Source organism: Choloepus didactylus (assembly GCF_015220235.1).
Source record: "Choloepus didactylus isolate mChoDid1 chromosome 11 unlocalized genomic scaffold, mChoDid1.pri SUPER_11_unloc3, whole genome shotgun sequence".
Classification (NCBI taxonomy): Eukaryota; Metazoa; Chordata; class Mammalia; order Pilosa; family Megalonychidae; genus Choloepus; species Choloepus didactylus.
In genome coordinates this window covers 627178-634775 of record NW_023637580.1, presented here as the reverse complement: position 1 = coordinate 634775, position 7598 = coordinate 627178, and the positions used below count along the sequence as shown (strand labels likewise).

The following is a 7598-nucleotide window of genomic DNA, read 5'->3' as shown; positions in this document are numbered from 1 at the left end:
TTCCTATGAACAACTATGTGCCAACAAACTAAACAACTTAGATTAAATGGAAAATGTCCCAGAAACATACAAACAACATAGACCGATTTGAGAAAAAATAGAAGACCTCAAAAAACCCATCAGAAGTAAAAAGATTGAATCAGTCATCAAAAACCTACCAATGAAGAAAAGCCCAGGACTGGAAATTTTCACAGGTGAATTTTACCAAGCATTCCAAGAAGCATTAATTCTTCTCAAACTCTTCCAAAAAATTGAAAAACAGGGATTACTACCTAACTCATTCTACAAAGCCAACATCACCCTAATACCAAAACAGGATAAAGAAAATTTCAGACCAATATCTCTAATGAATATAGATGCCAAAACCCTCAACAAAGTACTTACAAAAAAGAATCCAACAGCATATTAAAATAATTATACACCATGACCGAGTGGGTTTATTTCCAGTTATGCAACGGTGGTTCAACACAAGAAAGTCAATTATTGTAATATACCACATTAAAAAATTGAAGTGGAAAAACTGCATGAACATATTGATTGACACAGAAAAGGCATTTCACAAAATGCAGCATCCTTTCATGATAAAAACATTTCAAAAGGTAGGAATTGAAGGTAACTTCCTTAACATGACAAAGGGCATAAATGAAAAACCCATAGATAACATCACACTCAATGGTGAGAAATTGAAAGCTATCCCTCTATGATTGTGAATAAGACAAGGATGTCCACTTTCACCATTGCTATTCAACATTGTGCTAGAAGGTCTAGCTAGAACAATTAGGCAAGAAAAAGCATGTATTAGGTATTAGTGTTGATTAGGTTGAAATCCTTTGAGTGTTTCCATGGAGTTGTGACTCTATCAACTGTGGGTGAAATATCTGATTAAATTATTTCCATGGAGATGTGGACTCCACCCATTCAGGTTGGGTCTTGATTTAATCACTGGTGTCCTATAAAAGAGCTTACAAACAGAAAGACCTCAGAGCCACTGAGAGTGACATCTTGGAGAGAACTGAAAAAGACATTTTGGAGAGGGCCACTGAAAGCGGTCTTATGCTAGACAAGAGTTTGCTCTGGATAACCTAAGAGAGGACAAAACACCCCAAGAGCAATATTTTAAAGAAAGCTGAACAGCTGAGAGAGGAGCTGGAACACAACCTGGGCTCAACAGATGCCAGCCACATGCCTTCCCAACTAACAGACATTTTCTGGACGCCATTGGCCTTCCTTTGGTGAAGGTATACTTGGACATTTTCATGGCCTTCAGACTGTAAATTTTTAACCAAATAAACCCCCTTTATAAAAGTCAACCCGTTTCTGGTATTTTGCATAACAGCCACATTAGCAATTGGGAACAAGACAAGGATGTCCACTGTCACCACTGCTATTCAACATTGTGCTGGAAGTTCTAACTAGAACAGTTAGGCAAGACAAAGCAAAAATAACGGCATCCAAATTGGAATGAAAGAAGTAAATCTGTCAGTATTTGCTGATGACCTGATCCTATATTTAGAAAATCCATAAAAAAAAAGCAACAAAGCTACTTGAGCTAATAAATGAGTTCTCCAAAATGGGTGAATACAAGATCAACATGTGAAAATCTAAATTGTTGGCCCTATCTTCACAAACATCGGGGTGTTGGTGTTAATCTCCAATCAACTGTGCCACCTGAGAAGTGCTATCTTCCCAAAAAACAAATCCATGTGTGGTCTGGAAACACAAAGGGTGTCAGTTTAGTTGGATTGTTTCCTCTTTCTGGCCATTTACTGCTGTCTTTTTCCATGGACAGTAAAATTAGAGATTGGTGCTGTCTGTGAACTTTTATTGGTCACAGTAAAGCTGTTAGGAACATCTGCTTCAATACTGCAGGAAGACAATTCCTCAGTGCAGCCTATGACAGGAATCTTAAACTCTGGGAGACTGAAATAAGGCAATGTGTTGCAATATTTACAAATCAAAAATACCCTACTGGGTAAAATTTAATCCTGATGAAGATAAGCAAAATCTCTTTGTGGCTGGGATGTCTGATAAAAAGATTGTGCAATGGGACACTTGAAGTGGAGAAATTGTGCAGGAATATGTTCGGCATTTGGGAGCTGTCAACACCATTCTTTTTGTTGATGAAAATATATTTGTGAATATATCTTATGACAAAACCTAAGAGCGTGCAAAGCCTAAGAGTGTGTATACTCATGACAAAATGCATACAGGTGCAGTATGACATCCCCATGAATCACTTAAAGTCATAACATGTGGCTGAGATGGTCTCATTAAATTGTTGGATTAGTGGAATTAAACCTTAAAACTACCTAGGATCATTTTTGATCCAGTGTCGAATTTAACTGTATTTAATTATTAAATGTGTTGGGTGACAATTTGATTTACAGATAATGTTTTCCTGACATGGCCTTATGAAGTTGACCCCTAGTTTAAAAAAATAACTTTGTAAATTTGACACATATAATTTATATAATTTCATTGGTATCTTCATTTTGTTCTTTATAGAGGTCATTTATACAGGGAATTACCATTGACTTTCTATTTCACAACAAGTAGTTATTATTGGTGGGCACTTTAACTACCCTCATGACTGTACTGCAAAGAGCTATCCCTAATGGAGTTGGTGTTCTAGAGGACATGTAATTGAACAATGTCAGAAAGGTACCATATACTTAACCTCTTCAACAACAACAAAACAAAGGGGCAGTGAAGAAGAGTGATGTTGTAATCTATCATAAATCTTGAAAGAAGAATAAAACCACCCAGAATTTTGTTCCCATTATTTCTTTACAATGGGTCAAGTTCTGATCTACTGGCTTTGTGATTTCCACCATTTTTTATGACATATGCTGTATATTTTAGTTGGAAATCAACAATCTTCTTTGCAGCATTCCTCTAGTTATTAAACAATGTAAAATAAAGCTCAGTCCATCGAGTTCTTTCCTTGAATCTCTTCCTGAACATTATAGATAGAGTATTATGTTATTTCAGAAGATAAAACTCAAGAGAATGAGCCAAGACTCTGAATTTTACTTGTAACCACTGTCATTAAGAACCTGGCTATACTTTGAGAAATCAGGGTTGCCTAGTTCATTGCTTCTCTGAGGTTACTACTGAAACTCCCCTCATCTAAGCTAGGGTATGAAGGCATAGTCCAAAATGTCAAGTTATCATTGCCTTGAAGTCGTATATTTTATATTTAAAATAATACTGTTTTTGCTGGTGAATATATGCAACAGACACTTTTAAGATAAGAAAAATTGTAAACCTCTTACCAAATCTTTGAAACAAATTGACACTCCAGGAAGATGTTAAAGTTCCCTAGCTTAAGAATCAGTGATTATGGTTTAAAAAAAATGTTTTAAAACCTCAAAATACTAATTCAAGATAGCCTCTCGAATATACGTACCTAACAACACTTCAGTTTGACAAGCCATTTCTCCTGTTTTATCACAAATCTATGTTGGATGTTTACATGTGGTTTGAAATATTTCAGTACAATGCTGGACATGATTGGTTAGTAGCTGCTCACAGTGCTGACTTGGAGACCAAAATCATGAGTGTTGCTATCCTAAGGACATTAAGCACTGAGTCCTATGCTATCAATAGCAGTCATTCCCCTTGCTTTTAGAGAGCTTCTATTTAAAAAAAAAATAATTTGAATTTAAAAGCCTTGTATATGTGACTAGAACCTATAGCCACATATATGTGAATTTCAAAGAAGAAAATAGAAAAACAATAAAAGTAGAGAGACATTTTTGGACCTGCAGGCATTAAAAAAATAAGTACACACTGTTGTGTGTTTCTGTATCTGCCAGGAAGGATGGCAGATTTTTGAAGAGGAAAGAATATAGATAAGACCTTTTCTTTAGTCTCAACCACTGTTTTTAACAAACATGAATTATTAAAATGTGATGGGGCAAAAAGAATTAATCATAGATTTAAACTGTCTTGTTCATCCTCAGTATTGTATATGTTACGAATCATAACTTCTAAATTTTCATTTATTTTATTGTGTTTTTGTCTGCTTCTTTACTAAGCAACTACATATAAAAGTCTCTTTTTAAAAAGATCATATATTTTAAGTAAAGTATTTTTTTGTAAGAAAAAATCTATGGTGTTTTTGTATCCTAGTAATGAGCTCTCTGAGGAAGTAATCAAGAAATAAGTTCCATTTGCAGTTGTGCCTAAAAGAATCAATTATCTAGGAATAAACTTAACGAAGAATGTAAAGTACTTGTACACAGAAAACAAAAAAACACTGTGAAAACAAATCAAAGAAGACCTGAATAAATGGAAAGACATTCCGTTTTCATGGATTGGAAGGCAAATGTCATTAAGATGTCAATTCTACCCAAATTGATATACAGATTCAATGCAATACCAATCAAAATTCCAACAGACTACTTTGCAAAGATGGAAAAGCTAATTATCAATTTTATTTGGAAGGGTAAGGGGCCACTAATAGCTAAAAACATCTTGAAAAAGAAGAATTAAATTGGAAGTACTCATACTTCCTGACTTTAAATCATATTATAAAGCCACAGTGGTCAAAAGAGCATGGTGCTAGTATAAAGACAGACATAATGATCAACGTAATCAAATTGGGAGTTCAGAATTAGACTCTCAGATCTATGGTTAACTGATTTTTATAAGGCTCCCAAGTCCACTCAACTGGGGTAGAATAGTCTCTTCAATAAATGTTGTTGGGAAAACTGGATATCCATAACTAAAAGAATGAAAGAGGACCCCTAAATCACCCCCTATTCAAAAACTAACTCAAAATGAATCAAAGACCTAAATATAATAACCAGTAACATAAAACTCCTGAAAGAAAATGTAGGGAACATCTTCAAGATCGAGTGATAAGCAGTAGGTTCCTAGACTTTACACTCAAAGCCCATGCAACAAAAGAAAAAACAGATAAATGGGAACTCCTCAGAATTGATTGCATCAGTGCTTCAAAGGTCTTTGTCAAAAGGGTGAAAACACAACTGAGTCAATGGAGAAAATATTTGGAAACCACATACCTGATAAGGGTTTGATATCCAGAACATAAAAAAGAAATTCTATAACTCAACAATAAAAAGACAAACAACCCAATTAAAAAATGGGCAAAAGACATTAATAGACATTTTCCAAAGAGGAAACACCAATGGCTAAAAATCACATGAAAAGATGTTTATCTTCACTAGCTATTAGTGAAATGCAAATCCAAACCACAATGACAAACAGGGCACAAGGAAGCAGTGCATGGAGGGAGTGCTCCTGGTTCCCAAAGGGCTGGTCCCCTTCAGCCCCAGTCATTGTAAACAGCTGTGGATGGGTGGGGTGGGAATGGGGCTCCTGAGGTCAGCCAGGAGTGTGGTGCTGGAGGGGCTATGGTGGCTGCCACTGCAGCTTGAGCAGGAGGCTGTGGCTGGGGCAGCTGTCACCTGGCAGTAGACACAGGTGTGATGGGCAAGTAACAGAGATCCTTACCTCTTCACCTTGGAGTAAGAATGACCAAATGCTTCCTGCCTCCCACCAGCAACCCCAGTGAGCACTGCAAGCTGGAGTCCTGCAGTGATCTGTCCCATATCCCCAGCTCTGAAGAGATCAGCCCATCAAAATCTCCTGGGTTGTACTGGACCAGAGAGCCCTCACCTCCCCATGACAGCCTCCATGAGCCTCCTGACATACTGTCTGATGATGAGAAAGACCATGGGAAGAAAAAGGGAAAATTTAAGAAACTGAAAAATAGGATGGAAGATGAAACCAAAAGTTCTTCCAAAATGAAGAAGTCCAAGGGAATCCATGTCTACAAGAAGCCAAGCTTTTCTAAAAAGAAGGAGGAGGATTTTAAAACAAAAGAGAAAAACAAAGAAGAAAAACATGAAGAAAAGCACAAAAAAGAAAAACTCAAAGAGAAGCAGTTAAAAGACTTGATCACAGTCAATGTTGTTAAACAGCGGAAAGAAAAAGCCAACTCAGGAGCCAGAGGTGCCTTAGGTTGATGTTCCAGATCTCAGACACATTTCATGAATCCCTTTGGCTGAAGCAGTGGAGAAGACCATGAGGTATTATGGCATTTAGCTGCCAGCAGTTTTCTGGGAGTGTGTGGATTACGTCAAGAAGTACGACATGAAGTGTGAAGGCATCTATGAAATTTCAGGAATTAAATCAAAGGTAGATGAGCTAAAAGCAGTGTATGACCGAGAAGAGTCTCCAATTGTGGAAGAGAGTGAGCTAAATAGTTTAGCCAGTTTGCTGAAGCAGTATCTATGAGACCTTCCAGAGAATTTGCTGACCAAAGAGCTGATGCCCCCTTCTGAACAGGTGTGTGGAAGCAGCATCGATGGTGAGAAGGTGCAGGTGGTCCAGTGCCTGCTGAAGGAGCTGCCTGAGTGCAACCATCTCCTGGCAGAATGTGCACATGGACCATGTCATGGCCAAGGAGCTGGAAACAAAAAGGAATGTACAGAACACTTCTGTAGTGCTCAGCGCCACTATGCAGATTAGCAATTGTGTCCTCTATGTGTTTTTCACACATATGCAAGAGCTCTTTGGAAATGTGATTCTAAAGTAGATGACAGAGCCTCTAGCATGGCTATGATGCCTGTACTACCCACAACCAAGGAGAACAACAAGGAGGAGATTAGAAGACGAGTTCCTCTTGAATTGCTTACATCAAGATTTGCAGAGTGTAATAAAGGATTGATGTAAAGAAGAAAGATTATGGGAAGTACAAATAATTTTGATATCCCTTAAAAGAAAGCTGAGAGAAGCTAAAAGAAAACAGTGTGAAACCCAGATTGCACAAGCTAGTCTTTCAAAAGAAGAAGTTTCCAAAAAAGAAATGAGAGAGAATGAAGAAGTTATAAATATTCTCCTTGCCCAGGAGAATGAGATCCTTACAGAGCAGGTGTTGTTCCCTGCCATGGTGCAGTTCCTGAGCAGGCAGATGGCTTCAGAGAAAGGAGAGATAGATCCTCTGAGAGGCAGGATGACTGAGATACAAAGCCATCAGCAGCAGGGTCAAAGTGAAACCTAGGAATCTACCTCTGAAAGTGAAAGTGAGAATGAAGATGAAGAGGAGTGGCAGAGCATTCAGGAAATAAAGAGCAATCATTTGAATCAAGCAATTAATGAAGAGTGACAGGCCATCATTGAGGTGCAGGTGCAGCTCCAGCTCCTCCAGATGCAGTGAGCCAAGTCTGAGCAGCAGTTGCCAGAAGAGGAAGAGCCAGATAACTGGGAGTTGCAGTTCTGCCACTAAAGGACAGTGCCTTAGAGACAAATGCAGCTAAAGGGCAGCCAAATGTAACCGAGAAGTAAGTGAAGCCATTGCCAAGAAAAGACAGGAAGGAACTGCCAATCTAAGTAGTCGTGTGGTATCACCATCGAATCCTCCAGATCTAAAAAGACCTGTGCATCCTACTGTAATACTGAGAATCCCTGCTGTGTACATTATGTAAAATGTCTTTTATATTCAGAGACTCTGCTCTGTCTCACGCTGAGAACTTCTACCTGTCAGGCTCAGGTTACTTGGGGGACAAAGCATTGCAAGCATTTGGGTCTTGGAGCAGACAGATGAGTTTTCCGTATGTTAGCTTATT

General features: G+C 38.0%; 2 pseudogenes; both read left to right on the top strand.

The window, feature by feature from the left end:
* Positions 1-1556: 1556 nt before the first annotated feature.
* LOC119524628 lies at positions 1557-2161 on the top strand (annotated as a pseudogene).
* Positions 2162-5501: 3340 nt separating this feature from the next.
* Positions 5502-7362, top strand: LOC119524673 (annotated as a pseudogene).
* The last annotated feature ends 236 nt before the right edge of the window (positions 7363-7598 follow it).